Source organism: Herpailurus yagouaroundi, unplaced genomic scaffold (assembly GCF_014898765.1).
Source record: "Herpailurus yagouaroundi ecotype Mexico unplaced genomic scaffold, PumYag 139, whole genome shotgun sequence".
NCBI lineage: Eukaryota > Metazoa > Chordata > Mammalia > Carnivora > Felidae > Herpailurus > Herpailurus yagouaroundi.
In genome coordinates this window covers 51360693-51379314 of record NW_024412394.1, presented here as the reverse complement: position 1 = coordinate 51379314, position 18622 = coordinate 51360693, and positions in this window count along the sequence as shown.

Sequence of the window (18622 nt, the reverse complement as noted above, 5' to 3'; positions counted from 1 at the left end):
ATTGAAAACACTGACACTGTTTAAAAGTTTAAAAGTAGGGGCGCCTGGGTGGCGCAGTCGGTTAAGCGTCCGACTTCAGCCAGGTCACGATCTCGCGGTCCGTGAGTTCGAGCCCCGCGTCAGGCTCTGGGCTGATGGCTCGGAGCCTGGAGCCTGTTTCAGATTCTGTGTCTCCCTCTCTCTCTGCCCCTCCCCCGTTCATGCTCTGTCTCTCTCTGTCCCAAAAATAAATAAAAAACGTTGAAAAAAAAATTAAAAAAAAAATAAAAGTTTAAAAGTAATTTTTATTTGCTGTTGGTAGTGTATTTCTGCTATATTACATACATTCCTTGAAATGTCATTCGACAAAGAGAATTAAAATGCCAATAGTTTAAAATAATTTTAATTAAGAAACAGGCGAAGCAAGTAACAACTTCGCTTATTTTAGGAAAAACAGGAACAAGTTAGCCAACCCTTGTTGGCTAATAGCTTCTGTTAAGTCAGTGGAGCTACATCAAGGAGAATGAGCTTTGTCCCAGACAGCTGAAGAAGGAGGTACGTGTGAAATTTTTCCTGATTTAATGAAATTCACTAACAGAAATTGAGGGTAAAAGGCAGCTCATTTGAGCAATACAGAAATTGTATATTTGGTGAATGAATTCAGATTTTAGCAGCAGATACTTTTCAGAAACCAAACTGTACACATGATGATAATTACGTAATGCTGTGATCCTATTCAAGACGTTTAACGAATAACCTCACACTAAATAGGAAGTTTGACTTAGACCAATGATTTAGTCTGTTATCATCTGGAATGCTCTAAACCCATCTCTGTCCACATCATTAGCCATAATCCTAAATTGTGTTTGTCTCTGCCTCACTTTATTCCAGATTTGTTTGACGTGATGGAACCATCTGAACAAAAAAACAAAACTATTTATAATAGGAAAATGAGAGTATTTGAGAAAGGAAAAACAGGAATAGAAAAGTAGGATGAAGTGGGATTATGAATGTACACCAAATGCATCCCATAAAGTCTTGCGAAATAGCAAGACGTGGGCTATGAATTTGCTTTTGAGTTTTATTGCAACAAACCCAAAAGGGATATGTGAATTATTTACATGATTCACAGTCTCCATAAGGCAAAAATCAATTATTCAAAAGGATCATTGGTAATCTTGATAATGAGACCAGAGATACATTTCCTTCTTCTGTTCTGATATCTCTATGTGATATGAAATAATCAACGGAAACATTCCTCTAATAGACATAGTAATATATTTTGTGAAGTCATTATGCATTTTTCAATGTATGCTAACCACGTAAAGGCTAAAGGTCCAGGCTATTGAAAATGGTGCGGAAATTCCTAATGAATTAGTTTATTTCAAGAATAAAATTAGGTTACCTGCAAAAATTGATTTTGAACTATGCATCCTTCTGTTGTATTCCATGATTGTTAGTTCTCACTCTTGCACTTGTGAGAACTATTAGACATTAGAGATTTTGAGATTACACTCATTGATAAATTCCAGAAAAATTACAAGTAATTTGAAAACCAACTGAGTAAGAAGTAGATGCAAAGGCATACTGCGTACATTGCGAAGACTAACCTGGAGTCCAGATCTCTATAAAAAGTAGATAAAAGAAATATTTCTGGGCATGGCCAATATTTCCCCTCAAAATGTAGTGTTCTCTCCGTCATAGAGAGAAATGAGTGATTGGGGCTCCAAAATTCTACACCTGTAACTATGAACAGAATATTTTTAATTTATTTTAAGTTATGTTAAAAATAATAATTATATTAAAATAAAAATTAAATTTAAAATGAGAAATTAAAAAAAAATAAAGTGAATGTTAATACCACAAAAAAACTCTTAATAAATATATCAGATTTTGGATGCTACAATTCAGTGGTGAAGTTTTGAAGATAACAGAGTTTCAGACCATCACCCTAATTAATGAATTAACTTGCTAAGTAATTAAATGTAAAGCATTTAATAAAAGGATGGCTGGTTTTGTCCAACTGTTTATTAAAATATTTTTATTTATATCAATAGAACAATGTCACCTACATATAAGATGCTTATTACATATAAATTCAATGTTCAGTTAATGAGTATTCACAGAATGATAATAGCAATATCAATAGTTACCATTTGCTATAGTTTTATAGTGTTCCAGACAAGTTCTATTCTAAACATTATGCAAGGTATTAAATAATTTAATCTTCACAACAACTCCATGAAGTAGGTACTATTTTTAACCTCAATTTAAAGATGAAAACTAAGGCAGAGACTGGTTAAGCCTCTTGGCCAAGGTCACAAGATTGCTAAGTGGCTGAGCTAGGATTTAAAACCAGCAGTCTAAATCCAGGGCATGTGTTCAGAACCAAATCAAACCACAGTGGCAGGTGCTGAAGATATTGTGATGAACAGGACAGACATGACCTACCGCTTCACAGAGTTAATGGAGGAGAAATGAACTGCAACAAAGATGTGTTTGATGTGGGGACTCCCAGTAGGGGAACAAACTTAATCCTAAAGGGGAAGAAAAAAAAAAAAAAAGGAGGTCTGAGAAAATAGGTAGAAGGTTGCCAGGAAAAGTGGAGAGAGTGAAAGACCCTTCCAGAAAGAGACAATTGCAGTTGCGAAATGCTATGATTCTATAAATTTATAGGGAATAGTGTAGGGTTATCTTTGTCAGTCTTGTATAAATAAGATAGTGATCTCTCTGTTAACTGAATTAACACATTTATCACCTTGCCTTTCACTTCCTACTTCTTTCAGATATAAAGCCTGAGTCTGCAGATTTTTAAAATTATAGAACCATTTCTTGAAAACATGGTAGGTTATGCAGCAGCATAAATTATCTTGCAGCAAGTTTGGTTACTTCTGATATTAACATCCTTAGCGTCACAATGCTTAAATGATGAAGTACCTATTGCTAAATTCCCGGCATATATTTATTTCCTCAGGAAATATGTAAGATAAGTTTTCACTTAAAAACACAAAATATTCTATTGCCTAATATAGTTTCAAGACCCAGAGTGCAAAGAGAGGCAATAATATTTTCAACCCGTGTTGAACACAAAGAATGAGAATTATTCCCCAAAGCAAGTGACCTTGTCCACTTGGGAGAACATTTTATGCAACACAGTGCAAGCTGCACAGTTATAAAACCAGAGGTGTCATTTCTCCAATGTGAATTTTGAAAGTAAAGGGCATTTTAAAGACACACCCCCAACCCCTTTGTCTGCCATAAGCTGGATAGCTCAGCAGTGCAGAATCAATGATCTGCACTAATACCACAAATCATTGACATGGGAAGAAAAATAGAAACTCAGACACCTAAGGCTTTGGAGCTGTAAATAATAGCATTGATAAAGAAGAAAAAGAACAACAAAAAAAGTAATGACCTTAAAGGTAATTTGTTTTGTCTTCTGAAAATGGGTATCTGTATTTTAGGATTCCTAGTTAATAGACGGGTCAACGAACGAATCAATCTTGTGTCAGGTTAGCATTTAGTAATGTCTTCGGCAAATGTTTTGCAATTTTTCTTAGAAATCCATCGTTTAACAAATAAGACAAGATTCCTCTTGTTTCTATATGTCATCCACCTGCAAATGCAGTAGAAATAATTTTACTTACAATGTGAATCAAGTTCATTGCCCTATATCGTTCCAAAGAAAAATTTACCTTCTCAGACTGGATAGAATTCTAGATTTTATTTGCTGCATTTTAAATGTTATAAATTCATTTTTGAAAGCAAAAGATTTTTTTATGATCTCATTAATTCACTTTTTATATACTCGTAAAACACTAAAATATAGTGTCTACCATGACCATGTTTGTCTTGTAAAGACGTTGCTATCTTATGATTCACGAAACATGCTTTGTTTTTCAATGTGTGAAAGGAGGAAGTCCTTTCTTCTGCCTTTCTTTCAGAACCCTCTGCTTCATTTTGCATTTTGTATCTAGGGGTTACTTCTGGTGACTGGTTAGTGAATGATCTTAAGCAGTACTAAAAGCAAGTTGGAAAAGAAATGTGAAGACACAGACAACTTTAATCCCTAGCTAATTCTGCAGTGTAAATTTTGCCCACTGTACCCATAACCCTCAACCTGGCTCCTCATTTGTTATGACCTGTGTTTATATTTGCCGCAATATAAATGGGCAGAACCATAGCTTAACGTTTAGCTACTTATGAAGGAATTCCTTCTGGTAAGAAAATACTCATCATTATTACACACAATTATAATAACAAATATTTTTAAAGAATAAAATTGCAGCAGGTATTTTACTGAGAGGAAATACAAAACACAAGCTATCATCTGGCCAAACTCCGCTCAACCATTTACAATGTGAATGCATTAATTCCGCTAATGAAAAAAGTGGCCATCAGACATGTCACATGGATAGAAGTGTGTGCTGATTGATTGACAGGTGCTGTGACAGATAAAAGTCATAATGTTGAAGATTATAAAGTCATTTTTTTCAACAGCAATTTATCAATAAGTTGCCAGAACTATAAAACATTTCAACCCTTATTCAGAGAAATCGCTTATCTTGTCATAAGGGAAAAAAAATCAAAAGAAGAAATTAAAATAATTTATGTAAAAGTCTCTTTTAACATTCTTTTATAATGACAGAAATGGTTTTTAAAAATCTAAATATCAAAAAGGACATATTAGGGACACCTGGGTGGCTCAGTTGGTTGGGCATGGGACTCTTGATTTCAGGTTAGGTCATGATCTCAGGGTTTATGGGTTCGAGCCCCACATCAGGCTCTGTGCTGACCGTGGAGAGCCTGCCTCAGATTCTCTCTCCTTCTCTCCCTGCTCCTCTCATGCTCTGTCTGTCAAAATAAATAAATGAACTAAAAAAAAGGACATATTAAGTCACAGTTATGTGATCAATTGAGCAACTATGAATATGATGAGTATTAAGACTATGAAAAAAACATGAAGCAACAGTTTATGAAATATTTTTAGCAAAATAATTAAAAATCACAATCTTATAGCCACTACAATTGCAACCATGCAAAAAAAAATATATATATATATAGAGAGAGAGAGAGAGAGACGGAGAGAAATATCAGCTAAATGCAAGTCATTGGATTGCTGGAGTAATTTTATTCATTGTTAAATATTTATGAAATATTGACATCGTATTTCACTGGAAACCATAAAAAATATAAGTTATACACAGAGTTTTCAAATATGAAGGGAATTTCCTAATCCAAGTTTTTGAATATTCTTTATTATTTAGTAGATGATCAACATAAAATATTTTTTAGTTTAAACTGATTTTGCTCTCTTTAATTATATATATGTGTGTGTGTGTATGTGTGTGTGTGTGTGTGTGTGTGTGTGTGTGTGTATGTTCATAGATTAATATAAGCTTTTATCCTTTCTTCACTAGAATATAAATCTCTAGGGTGAGAATTCTTGTCTGTTTTGTTCACTGATCTATCAAAACATCTAGAAGAGTGTCTGGCACATAGTAAATTTCATTAAGTATCTGTTTAATGAATGAATGGATCATTTTAAGTAATTTTAAGCAGTTCTGTCAGAATTCATATGTTCATATGTCTGTGGGTGAATATGCTACTCTGAGAGAAAAAAATCACCTCCCCCTTCCCTTTTTAATGAATGAGTTGGATTTTATTGTATTGTGTGAAAAAGGAAAAACATGTGGGTGCAGGTGGATTCTTTGACAACACAGACATTAAGTAATGTAGCAATAAAGTTTTTTTGGCCAGTAGAAATTATAAGCTATGTACCGTATAAACAGAATATTACCCATTGCATTCCCAAACATTTAAGTATGCATATGACTGGTATTAAGTCTTAGAGAACAAACCACCAAAAAAAATGACTGGAACCAGACAGGATTCTTTGTCCTTTACAGAATTCCAAGAAAGGACAAACAAGTGTAGTTTTACACAGAATAACAAATGAACACTTAATTTTGTCTCCCTGATAATTCTGAATTATGATGCTTATATTAATATTAGCAGAATATGTTAGCAAAAACAAGACAAAACAGAAATCAAGCTAGACCAGCCCATGAGGATATTTTGCTAGAAATCCCATTACCTTGTTGGGTCATTTGTTTACAGGCAATAAAGAATTCAGTCCAGTAGATGCCAGATACATTGCAACAAAGTTTATCATAAGACAATTTCTTTGCTACCATATGCACACATGCTTCTCTGGGCCACTAGGTTTACAGTCTATTTCACACATATGTTCTTAATGTTACAAATGTAATTGCAGGTTTCAATATTTTAGAAGGTGTGATGAGCTGAATTGTGTGCTCAAAAATATATGTTGAAGTCCTAACCCTAGAACTCTATTTCTTTAGAATTATTGCAGATGTGGTTAGTTGAGATGAGGTTGTACTGGATAAGGGGAGCCCTTAATTCAACATGATTGGTGTCCTTATAAGAAGATGATACGAAGACGTGAAGAAAAAAAAAATCCAGATGAAGTTGGAGGCAGATATTGGAGCGATGCTGCCAGAAATCAAGGGATGCTTGGGTCCACCAGAAGCTGTAAGAAACAAAGAAGGAGGTTCACCATGAGAGAATATGTTTCTGTTTTTTTGAATCAGCTAGTTTGTGTTACTTTGTTATGGCAGCCCTAGGAACCAAGTACAGCCCTAGGAAAACTATTCAATTGGCTAGTGCCACATAAAAACATTGAGCTTAAAGACATGAGTTTCAATCTTGGTGCTACCGTACTTTGTGGTAAGTGATCTTTGTGAGATATTAAATGGTATCTACATCAGAGTAGTATTTGCATCTCTACTTCTTTCTCTTTCCTCCATTGAGCTATTCTGTGCTGAGAGCACTATTAAAAGAGCTAAAGAACAGATCCAACCTTTCCTTGAGTTCCCACTATATTTATAAAGTCATACCAGGTGCTACAGTGATTTATACTTGACACAGAGTGTAAACTGATCTCAGAGAATTAAAGTGCTCAGAAAGAAGGGTGAGGTTAAAATGCTTAACGCTGCCTAAATTTTGCCGTTCACGCCAGTTCAAAGAAAACCAACGGTATCTCTTGATGCAGGTATACGTGAAGCACAGTCTACACACAGATAAGAGCAGCAGGCAAAAGCCAAATAGGAATGCAAGAAAACATAAGGAACATTTCCTTAGTAACACAGCACATGCATTCCCTGGAAATGAAGAGAGTATTAACTGAACAGGTGAGACCAGTGTTTCACAGGGACCCACAATCACTGCCCTAAGACTGGTGACTCCCCACAAAGGTACTGACAGTAAGGTTTTTAAAAGTCAATAAATTAAAGGCTTGTCCTTTTGCACCCAGGCAGGCCCCAGAGTTCCCTAACAAATTTGACAACACAGTAGACTTTTTGACAGCCCTTTACTGTTTGGGTCCAAGTATATTGACAGCCCGTATTAATTTCTTGTATAGCACAGAGGAGCAATATGTGGACGAACCACAGAAAAAGTAGGCTTTTGACAGCTTCACCCCAGTGTCTGGAGATGAAAATTGAGATAATTATGTTGACCTTTCTCTTGGAGGTTCTTGGGGGAAATGAGATCTTTGAAAATCTATATTAACCTATCTAAAACATAGCCCCCAAAACTAAATTTCTTAGTAATCTGGAGAGTTTCACCTGCTATTTTTTCTTTACCTTTCTAGGATTGAAACAGTGATATATCCAAAGAAATTTAATCCTTATAATTGCAATTTCTACCTTTATTCCTTTTCTACAATTTTAGTTTTTTTTTTTCTTTTTTCAAATCCTGTTCCTGTGCATTCATTTCACGTAGCAGGGTTAATAGTATAATACAAATTGTAATTTAATGAAATTAACAAGTGTAAATGAGATCGTATATGCTTGTCTGTGTGTATGTAATACTTTCATATGATATTCCAGGGACTTTTCTGATCCTAGTGAACATCAGTTGTGGTTTTCACAGCATTGCAAAAAAATACGGTAAACCTTACCTGCACTACCTACTTTCTATAAGGAAAGGATACGGAAAGATTGTGGACAGTGTACATTTAAAGCTTTTTAAGGTTATTTATTCATTTTGAGGGAGACAGAGAGAGTGAGTGGCGAGGGGCAGAGAGAGAGGGAGAGAGTGAATCCCAAGCAGGCTCCACACTGTCAGCTTGGAGCCCAATGTAGGGCTTGAACTCATGAAACACGAGATCATGACCTGGGCCGAAGCCAATAGTCCGACGTTTAACTGACTGAGCCACCCAGGCTCCCCCAGACAGTGAACATTTTCAAACTCTCTCTCCATTTCAACTGAAACAATCCCTCTAATCTGTGTTCTTTGTAGACATGTAGGCTTTTTATGACACTGTCAAAGTACCCTTCAAATTAATCAAATGTTGAGGAATAGACTAAAAGTTTTGGAAAAAAAAATTGTTGAAATAAGACCTCATACCTAAATTTTGGATCGGAATAAGTACTCTCTCTTCCTTTTCTGGCTTCCTGCCTGAAGCATTTGTTTAGTCAATGGCCTGTGGTTTTCTATTAGTGCAAAGCTTCTTCAAGAGACAAGGAAAAGCTAACCAATAATCCAGCAATCGCAATAACAAATATTAATTCGGCCCCACTGGCCTGTCTTTCCAAAATCTACACGCACATAGGGTTCTCTGGGAATCATCTTACACACATGCCAGAAGTGTGCCTAATCATTCCACCATATGTGATGAAATTTTCTCTTGAAATTGAAGCACATTAAATTCAGACACGTGATCATAATTTATAGGTTCACACCACTAGAATACCTCAACACAGTGTTGTAAATATGAAATCTATTTGATGTCTATACTTTCAATCCAATCATTTCTTATAAAAATTCTGTTATACTTTAAAATGTTTGCAAGTAACATCACACCGGCGGGCACGTCCACACACACACACACACACACACACACACAAACACAAACACACACACACACACACACACACACACACAGTGTCCTTGATCTAATCTTTTTTTCTTTTTTTTAGGTTTATTTGTTTATTTTGAAAAAGGGACAGCGTGAGCAGGGGAGGGCCAGAGAGAGAGAGAGAGAGAGGGAGATAATCCCAAGCAGGCTCTGGGCTGCCTGATGTGGGGCTCAAACTCACAAACCATGACATCATGACCTGAGCTAAAACCAAGAATTGGCCGCTTAACAGACTGAGCTACCCAGGCATCCCTGATATAATCTACTTCTATCAAGAGATTTACTATACACCTAAAAAAAATCTCTGATGTCACTCACCACAACAATAGAGTTCCACTTTAATTAAACTCATTTCAAGGAAAAGAACACTTTAAAAGTCATTACAGAATTAGAAAAAAATGTTTGATTTTCAATGATTATCAATGATTATATCCTGGGGAACTAAGATGAGGAGTAGAGATCCAAAAAAAAAAGTGAAAGAAGAAAAGAAAAGAGACCAGAGAGAGAGAGAAAGATAAAATGTGGGGAGAAAAAGAAACGATTACGCCTTACATCATTTTTGTATTTTTGTACTAAAAAGCAGTTCTCATGATGCCATAAAATACTCATCCATCACCTTTGTCACCACTGTCGCGTGCCTACTCCCTTCTGTTCTGCATGCCAAACTGAAGCTCTGGGGCTCATATACCTATGCTACCTTGAGTCAACTTACATCAGAGCATCAGGAAAGATACTTGACAGCACTGTTTTCTTTAGCGTACATGAGGGAGCTAAGTGCTCTAGAAACATATATAGGAATTTGCTTAAGTTCCCTGGTGCAGCTGATCACATCTCTACTGATCTTTGATGATTTCCTTTAGAGGTCTGACAAAGACTTACCTCACAGCCAGTGCCACTAAATGCAGCGTCTTCTCATATGTATACATTTTCGAGATGCCGCTGTGGATCTAGATGCCTTGTTAGTCTTTTGTATGCTTTCGCCTGTTTTCTCTGTGTGGCCTTCAAGTTTTGCACTTTGTCTAAAGCCATGAGGACCGGCAATGCTATTTTTTTTCCCTGTTTATGTAGTGCTTACACACAGAGGACTGTTAGTAAAACTCTTCTGCTCTCTGCAGGATGCAGCTCCCTCTGCAATTTTGTTTTTTATCACTGTCCTTGAGAAATAACATTAGCTGTCACCCCTCACATGAAAGAGGTGGGGGAGAGAAAACAGCCCTCATTTTCTGGTAATGTCTGTTTCCTTTCAGGGTTTCCCAGATCATGTTTATGTATTTTCTTTTTGTCTCAGATCTTTTGCTGAGGTCTTGCCCTTCTCACGGTTTTCATGTGTATCCATTTTGTTTCCTAGAGTCTCTTTTCCATTAGAGATCTTTCTTTCATAAGCCTGTCTCATTCATCTTTTCTCACATCTCAACACAGGAGTTTCCAATTGCAGACACCCCATCTTGTCTCTTGACCCTGCAGGCTTCCACCTGATGCTAAAATTTTGACAATTTCAAAGTCTTATTAAAACCAATGTCTCTGCCACACACATTCTGTTCCCAGGATCCCTGTCTCTCATGATTATATGCTTTAATTTATGAAGGCATAATGTATGAAGCTTTTGCAGAGGCTCAAATATTATACATGGCTTTTTCTTCTAGGTAGAGGAATGATAATAACTAATTCTCAGTGAACTAAAATTTGGAACTAAAGAGGGCATTTATTTCACATGAATAATGTTAGCCAAAAAGAAAAGAGAACAAATATAACACCTCACTCTCAAGAAACATTTAATTTTAACAGTTTGTAGAAGCAAAAGGCTCAAGTCCACCCAAAAGCATGGTGTCTGTTGCCAAGCAACATAACTGGCCATAGTTTTCAAATATATATATGTATATATGTGTATATATATGTGTGTGTGTGTGTATGTATATATATATACACACACATACATGTGTGTATATACACACATATATAAGTATATATATGTGTGTATATATATGTATATGTACACATATTTCTGTGTATATATTGTCTATATATGTATATATACATATATATGTATATACGTATATGTGTGTATGTATATATATATGTATATGTACATATATATATAAATATATATTTCTTTTCTCCGCCTTAGAGAGAGAAGACAAATTAATACAGTGGGAGATATGGTGATTATGGAAAACTTAAGGCCTACGAACTACTTATAGCTCTTTAACTTGCTTTTGCAGTTTTATTTAACTTCTCTATTAAATACTTTTCATCCAAAACCATAGAGATACTCTGCACACTGACATGAACGCTTTTAACCATTACTAGCAAAGATATTTTACAAGGTGTTTTCAACAAATGAAATAGAAAAACTTTGAAGTAATCTAGGTTCTAATAAGTTAAAGCAGTTTCCATTTAAATAGCATTTATTCATTGTGAGTGCGAAGTACATCTTGCAGGAATGTGGCGGACCAAGTGTTACAGGTGCATCTAGATAACACATATCTAAATGACCAAGAACACACCTTCTTGTTAATTGTGTATTATTTAGATTGACAAATTTTTATATATGGAATATTTTCTATATTTAAATAAAAAGTCATTTCACATATTTATTTTTATATGTAATGAATAATGTTCTACTCTGACTAGCCTGTGTAAGAATAAATAATATATTATGTACTTTTTCATTGTTTTAAGATGTATTTTTTTCACATTTTAAAATTTCTGAAACTGGGATATATTTGTACTACTACCTTGTAGGCCCATATATTTAATGTTTATATTGCTTTTGTATGTTTATAAACAATATGATTTTAAAAGTCTCTACTAAATGCAAAAATATCTTCAATAAGTATGAAAAAATTAAGTGAAATGAAAGCATTGCCTAAAGTTCAATTGGAAGTATAGTTTAAAATCTCTTAGAGGTAGATAAAATAATAATACATCTTACCTTCAATGGTGTCTTACATTAAATGAAAAGTGGCAGTTTCTGGCTTGTATAGCGTGAAATCTTGTTCCTAACAGTTAATAGTTTGGGAATATTGCATTTCTTAGAATTTATTTTTGAAACATACATTATTTGGTTTTACCTAACATGCACTTTTAAAAATCCATTACCTCTATAATAAATATCTATTTAAAAATATTCCATTCATGACTACTGTATAAATTGTGATTTCCATTTTTTATGACATTAAAAATATACTTCCTCACACAGGAAAGAGCCATTTTAGTGATTCAATTAATGTTTATAATAGCAGACAATAGATTGGAGACTTTCTCTGACCTTGAAGTTCCTTTAAGTCCGTAAATCAACTGACTGGCTATTTGGTGTGTGGGATTTTAAAAGTAGAATTGTCATATAGCACAAAGAGGTGCTAATTTGCCTCTTCTTTTTTTCTTTTTGTGGTAGGTAGATTATACTTTAATATCAGTCTGAAATTCTTTAATGAATATATTTGACCAACAATTTTATTTCCTAGTTTGGATTTGAACAAGTATGTTTTTAAGTCCTTTAATGTCACAGCCATCTTTTCAATGGAAACAATAGGAAAAACAAATAATTACTCATACCTAAAAAGTTGATTTTCATTATTTCTTTCACTCTCCAAATTTTGATTTCTCTTGAATTTTCAAATTTATAAAAATAATTTAAAAATTTAATAAAATTAGACATTTCTGAGATGAGATCCACCCAGCTCATATTTTCATGTCTTTTGTAACAACAGCCAGTTTTGAGGAATAATAATTGAAGTAAGCATATGAATTTTATTCATACCAGAAAGGATTTGGCCATAGCTCACCTTGAACAGATGGCTAATGAATGTTTTTACTTTAGGACTCCATGGTTAGTCTCATTCAAAGTGATGGCCACTTCCTATTTTTGTATATGACTATCACCTACCATGGGACAGTGACAATTAGAAGCAGCAGGACCTCCAGGTGTTTTTCTGTAATTAACCAATTGTGGAGTATTTATATTAGCTATGGATGGAGGTGTCTTTTTATCCACTAGTAAATACACTTAGGACATATGATTTCTAAATAAGTAAGCGTAACATCCAATGATAATAAAAGGAGTATTTGAAAGAAAATAACATTTCAATTTTAGGCAGCCTTCAAAAGAAGCAGTGGGAGAAATTCCTGTGAAACACCATGAAATCTGTAAAGCTGTGGAAATAGACCCAGAGAAGGCAGTAGGCCCTGAGGGATGACGGCCAAAACTTTAAGCCAGGGAATAGCTGACTTGTGGACTCTCCAGGGAAAAGGCCACAGTTTATTTTTCACTTTCATTCAGTTTTAAGTACCTCTGACCCATAAGAGACATAAAAACGTAAAACTGAAAACGTTTTGTTTTTCTATTTCTCGGAAACCAAGTATGTTGAGTCGGATTGTTGAGCTCCATGTGACTGAATGCTTTGGTTGTAGAAAATCCACTCCTAGTCTTTGTGCCTGGGGAGAGTGATGGACTATAAAAATGGACACCCAAAAGAAATTTAACTTGTGACAAATCTAGTATACATCTGCAATATTTCAGTGTAGAGCCTAATGAGATCAAATGAGAAGTCTGAAACATCTCCTCAAGTGGCCAAACCCTATCATAACTGGTCTCTTTGCTTCACATTCAAGTTTCATCGGTGGCATTTAAAAATATCAGGACTGACTAATAAGTGTCTCTATGTAGATATCAACGTCTCAGAGGGTTCAAGATTATTATAATTTTGTTTCAGAATCTTTTAGGCAAATAATTTCAAAAGATTAAATTGTGGTGAGGAGGATGCCTCCTGTACCAGGCACCTACCAGTCAAATATCTTAATGTATTTAATCAACACAGCTATTTTAGCTAGCCAGAGAGCATACCAATTTGAAAGATGAAGAAAGAGATTGTTTAGTAAACAAATAAGGAAGACGGGTACTGGTGCTAGGTTAGCTTCCGGATGGAAGAAGGTGATAATGTGTTCATCTTTGTGTTAGATATCCCACCTTTTCAACTTGCAGCAAATATTGAAAAATAATTCTAGCTAAAGCAGTTATATGAAAAATGTGTAAATATATTCCTTACTCCCTCCCCTTCACAAACCATCTGAGCTTTCTTTCCTACCCATGTCATTTGTGGATGTGGCTGTGGCTGGCAATCATTATAAATATGATTTCAATGTCACAATTTAGATAATTTCCCCTATTCCCTTCACATTTTTGTTTCTTAAGCTCTAAGTTATTCTAGAAAGCTTATACTTTTAATGAAAATGAAAACAACTTTTAAAATATTTGTTCTTGTGTTTAGTAAAGTTTAATCCCTTTTTAATAGAACTGACTGAAGAGGATTAAACATGTGAGAAATGAAATGAATATTAAACACTTAGGAAAAAATAAATAGCTTTGTCACTTGAGACCACAAATACAGGGTCAGTACATTAAAAATGGCAGAAAAAAATAGAGTGGTATTTTATATATGTTCTTTCCAATTCAACTTCTGATATAAGCAATAAATTTGAAATAAGGCTTGAGGGGGGAAAAAAAAACAAAGGTTCAGGTAAAGGAAAGAAATTAGGTGAATGATGATCTGAATATTTGTGAGAAAAAATGTCAACTATCTCGAGCAATTTCACTCAATTAACAGAAGAAGTTACATGTCAAATTCTATCTGTGGCTGAATTTACTGGTTGACTGACTCTATTACCCAAATTTGGCAACACAGTATAGTTTCCTTGTGTGGATAGTTATTTCCTCAGTAAATCAAGAATGTCACAAAATATAACTACAAGTAATATTATTGCTACTATTACCACTGTCACTACCAGTGACGGGTTTAGAGTTTTTACCTTGTGATGGACCTTGTAAAGAATTGTATCCAGATTAGCTTTTTAAATCTTTACACTAAATACATTTAAAAGTTACTACTATCATCCCACCTTTAAACATGAGGGACTGAAACCAGCTGTGGTTTGGAGTCAAGATTATGCAGGCTTCCCTGATGTCAGAGCCCCTGCCCAACTAATACAGTATATTAATACTATTCCATCATTATTACAAACTGAATTATTCATATAATATTGGGAGTGGAATAATAGTTGTCTCTTCTTTTAGAAGTGACACATAGTGACACTTCTTTTAGTGACATAGTGTGTCATTCCTAAAAGAAGAGACATTACTCTATTCCCAAAATTATATGAAGCTTTGCTGTCATATAATATTGGGGATATTCCCAATATTATATGAAGCTTTGCTGTCAGAAAGACCTATGTATAATCCTCAGGTCTGTCATCTACTATCTGTGTGATTTTAGAAGAGATTAAGCTTTCGAAGCCTCATCAATAACCTGAAGCAAAAATCATCCACTATCAACCTTAGCACACGGGAGAAGCTGTGAAAAGACTTATTGAATAAATTATTAAAGTCTCTTATATTCCCTTAGGGAGGCAAGAAAAAAGTCAATCAAGTCGGTACCTACTATCTCTGTGATCATGCCAGTTTGTACAGGTATTAAATAACAATGCATGTGATAAGGTTATAAATTGACATTTAGTAATTAAATGCATTATTTACCACTACTCTTTGTGGTAGGTACTATTACTAACCAAGGATTGAAGAACTGCCATTTTCCCAGCTTTTGTGTCAGAGACAAGTAGTCTGTGAGTCCACTCAGGTCACAAACACCCTCTTCTGGCCCCACCCACCCAACGAGGCAACAGAAGGGCAGGCTACCCAAGGTTGAGGGAGACCACTGCCATTTGTTCACATTCTTTTCCTTCTATACAAGAAAGCTAAGAGTTCTCTACAAGCAATTTCTTTACTTCCAACTCTCTCATTTGTAACTCAACATGAAAACTCTTTTCTATTCCTTCATCTTCACTAAAATTGCTATTGTAAAGGGAATCTCATGGATTCTAAAACCGCGGGATGCTTTTCACTTCTTAGGTTTCTTTTATGCTTTTGACATTTGACTCTCTCAATCACTCTTCCTTTCTGAACCCTCTCTTCTGCTCCCTGAATATCATATTCCACTGTTCTTTCTCTAGTACTCTTGTTTGTTGCCTTTTAGCCTCTTTCATAGGCTCTTGTCAGTTTGTCCTTATAGCGCTAGAGTTCTGCACTTGAACTTTCTTTCTTTCTTTTTTTTTTTTTTTTTTTGTACCACTACAAGTTTTCCTCAGGTGATATATCCATCTCAAGTGTTTCACCATTTATATTCTGAAATTTTTAATACCGATTTCTCTGCTCCAGATTAATCTTCTCCTTTCCAGAGACATATTTGTCCACTACTGATTATTTATTCTTCATTATTCTACAGACACTTCCAACTCAGTAAGTTTAAAGTTTAAACACAAAAGCAGTGTTTTTTTTTCCCTCTTCCTTCCTTTAATGCCAATATAGCTTCTTTCTTGATATTCTAACCTCAGTGAACACCTGGTTGTCAACCCTGTGGATCAAACAGAAGACTCATGAAACATTTTGAATCTGTCCTTCAGAATCTACATCCAAATTGACAAAAATATTCAATTTATTCTACATCCTTGCAAGTCTTAAATCCAACTATTTCCTTCTAATTTCTTTTACAACCTTAGTTTAAGCCCCATCTTTTTGACCTGAAAAACTCTCTTTCTGGCCAAGGCCTTGCCTGCATCAATCCATTCTCCTCTTTGTAGCCACAATAATGTTCTAAAACACAGATTAGACACAATGACAATTTTGCATAAATGAAATGGTTCACATACCACTTAAAATAAATTCCTAACCTTTTGGAATGCTAACTGTTGTTGTTGTTTGTTGTTGTTGTGTTTAATTTTAAAATAATCTCATTCTTGACTCCCTCCTTAACTGGGATTTTTGCCACTCATTAACACATTTTCTATTACCCTGTCATGTCACCCAGAATGACTTGTAGTTCTACAAATTATCCATGCTCACTTAACATAAGTCTTACCTTAGAGTCTAGGCTGCTTTCTTACCCAGCAATGTCTGCTCTTACCCACCATCTTCAAGGGCTGAGCTTACCTGAACTTTAAAGTTCAGCAGGGCTCCTTTGTGTGTTCCCTGAAGGCTTTTCTGACCATTCTCTCCTTAACCAGGAGTACTGCTCTGCTGTGAACCAAGCCTCTTTTTTTTCTAGCACTCATCGCATGACATTGGGATTATCTGCTTATGGTTTTGCCTTTGTCCTGAAAAGTCAAGAATGGTGCATCTGTGCTGTGTTTCTTTGTTTCTCCAGCACTGAGCAGAGTGTCTGGCATAGAACTGAGTTCAACAAGTACTTGTGTCATGAAGGAAAGAACAAATGTGCTAGAGAAATTACCCATTGATATCTGAATAAGTACAACCTGTGCAAAGATACTGAAATGGCGCGGATGAAGGGATTGGCCAGATTGAATCACGAGGTTAGAATGGTTTTTTGGAAGAAGTATATACTGTGTCACAGAGAAGAAGGGAAAGGAGCAGATAACAGGACAGAATAATGGCTGGCATAAAGACACAGGGAGAAAAGAGACACACTGGCTCAGCTGAGGACACCAAGATGCTCACAATTACGAAGATATCTGAAGATATGGAAAGATATTTATTACTGATCAATTCCTATCAAAATAATCCCTTTCATTACGGTATCACTCTCGGCTTTGTAAAAGAGAGTCTCACCAAACACCAAGCCTTGAATCTTTTAAAGATCTTTCACAGCACATTCCTTCAGTGAAAGCTGTTAGTGTGCGATGTTTCCCAAAGATGATGTGTCGAATATTTTACTCTAACCAATGGGATGAATAATGTGAATATTTAAAACAAACAGAGCACATTATTTTTTATACGATGCTTGTGTTACTTTTGTCTCAGACCCAGCCTACAGACTTTAAAATACAAGGAAAAAAGCATAAAGCCCATCCTAGGACACTTCATTATAAGAAGGTAAGTCAAGCAGTCCTTAGAAATGAATGCATCTTCTGTTACCATAAAAGGGTTATTTTTCCGTCATCACTTTGTAATCCTAGAAACGCTGCCCAACTTGATGTGAGAGGTACTCAACTCAAAGTTGTGAAAACAGCTTCTCCTCAGTGTCTCCATTCTATTTGATTATTTTAGGGAAAAGAAAGTCCATGTAATGCCCCCTTTCCTTAATTTCTTTGGCTGACCTCCAAAGTGTGGCTGTCAGGTAGTGTTAGCTAAATAAGTATGAGTCATGGCCCGTGGCCCACTTACTGTCAGTCACTTGGATAAGAATATGCTCCCCCATATTAACACTGCTGAACGTAAGGGGTAGGGACCATCAATATAATTCTTTTCAGTCTGATGCCCGAAGGCTGAGTAAGGACATCAGGAACGGCTATCAAAACAGGCACAAAGACATTCATGGATTTACTTTTTTTAGTATAAGAGGTATTTTATACAAATGAAATTAAACTTCACTTTATCAAGGAAGTCTTTGGTGATGAACTTCATCTGCCATCTCTCACTTGGCAGCTTCCACCAGTATTTAGTCATGTTTAATATTGTAAATGTCATTGTTTAATATGTTGCTCTGTAAATGTGGTCTCCATTTGTGTGTGTGATGTGCGTCTGTATGTGTGTGTGTCTATCTCCTCATTTAGACCGTCAGCTCACTAGGGATGAGTTTTCTGCCTCATATTTTATATCCGTTCTCAGATCTTTCCAGAGTACCTTAACTACATTAATTTTCTGAGCTTATGCTAACTAAAAATGGAAAGATAATCTTGCTTGTGATTCTCAGA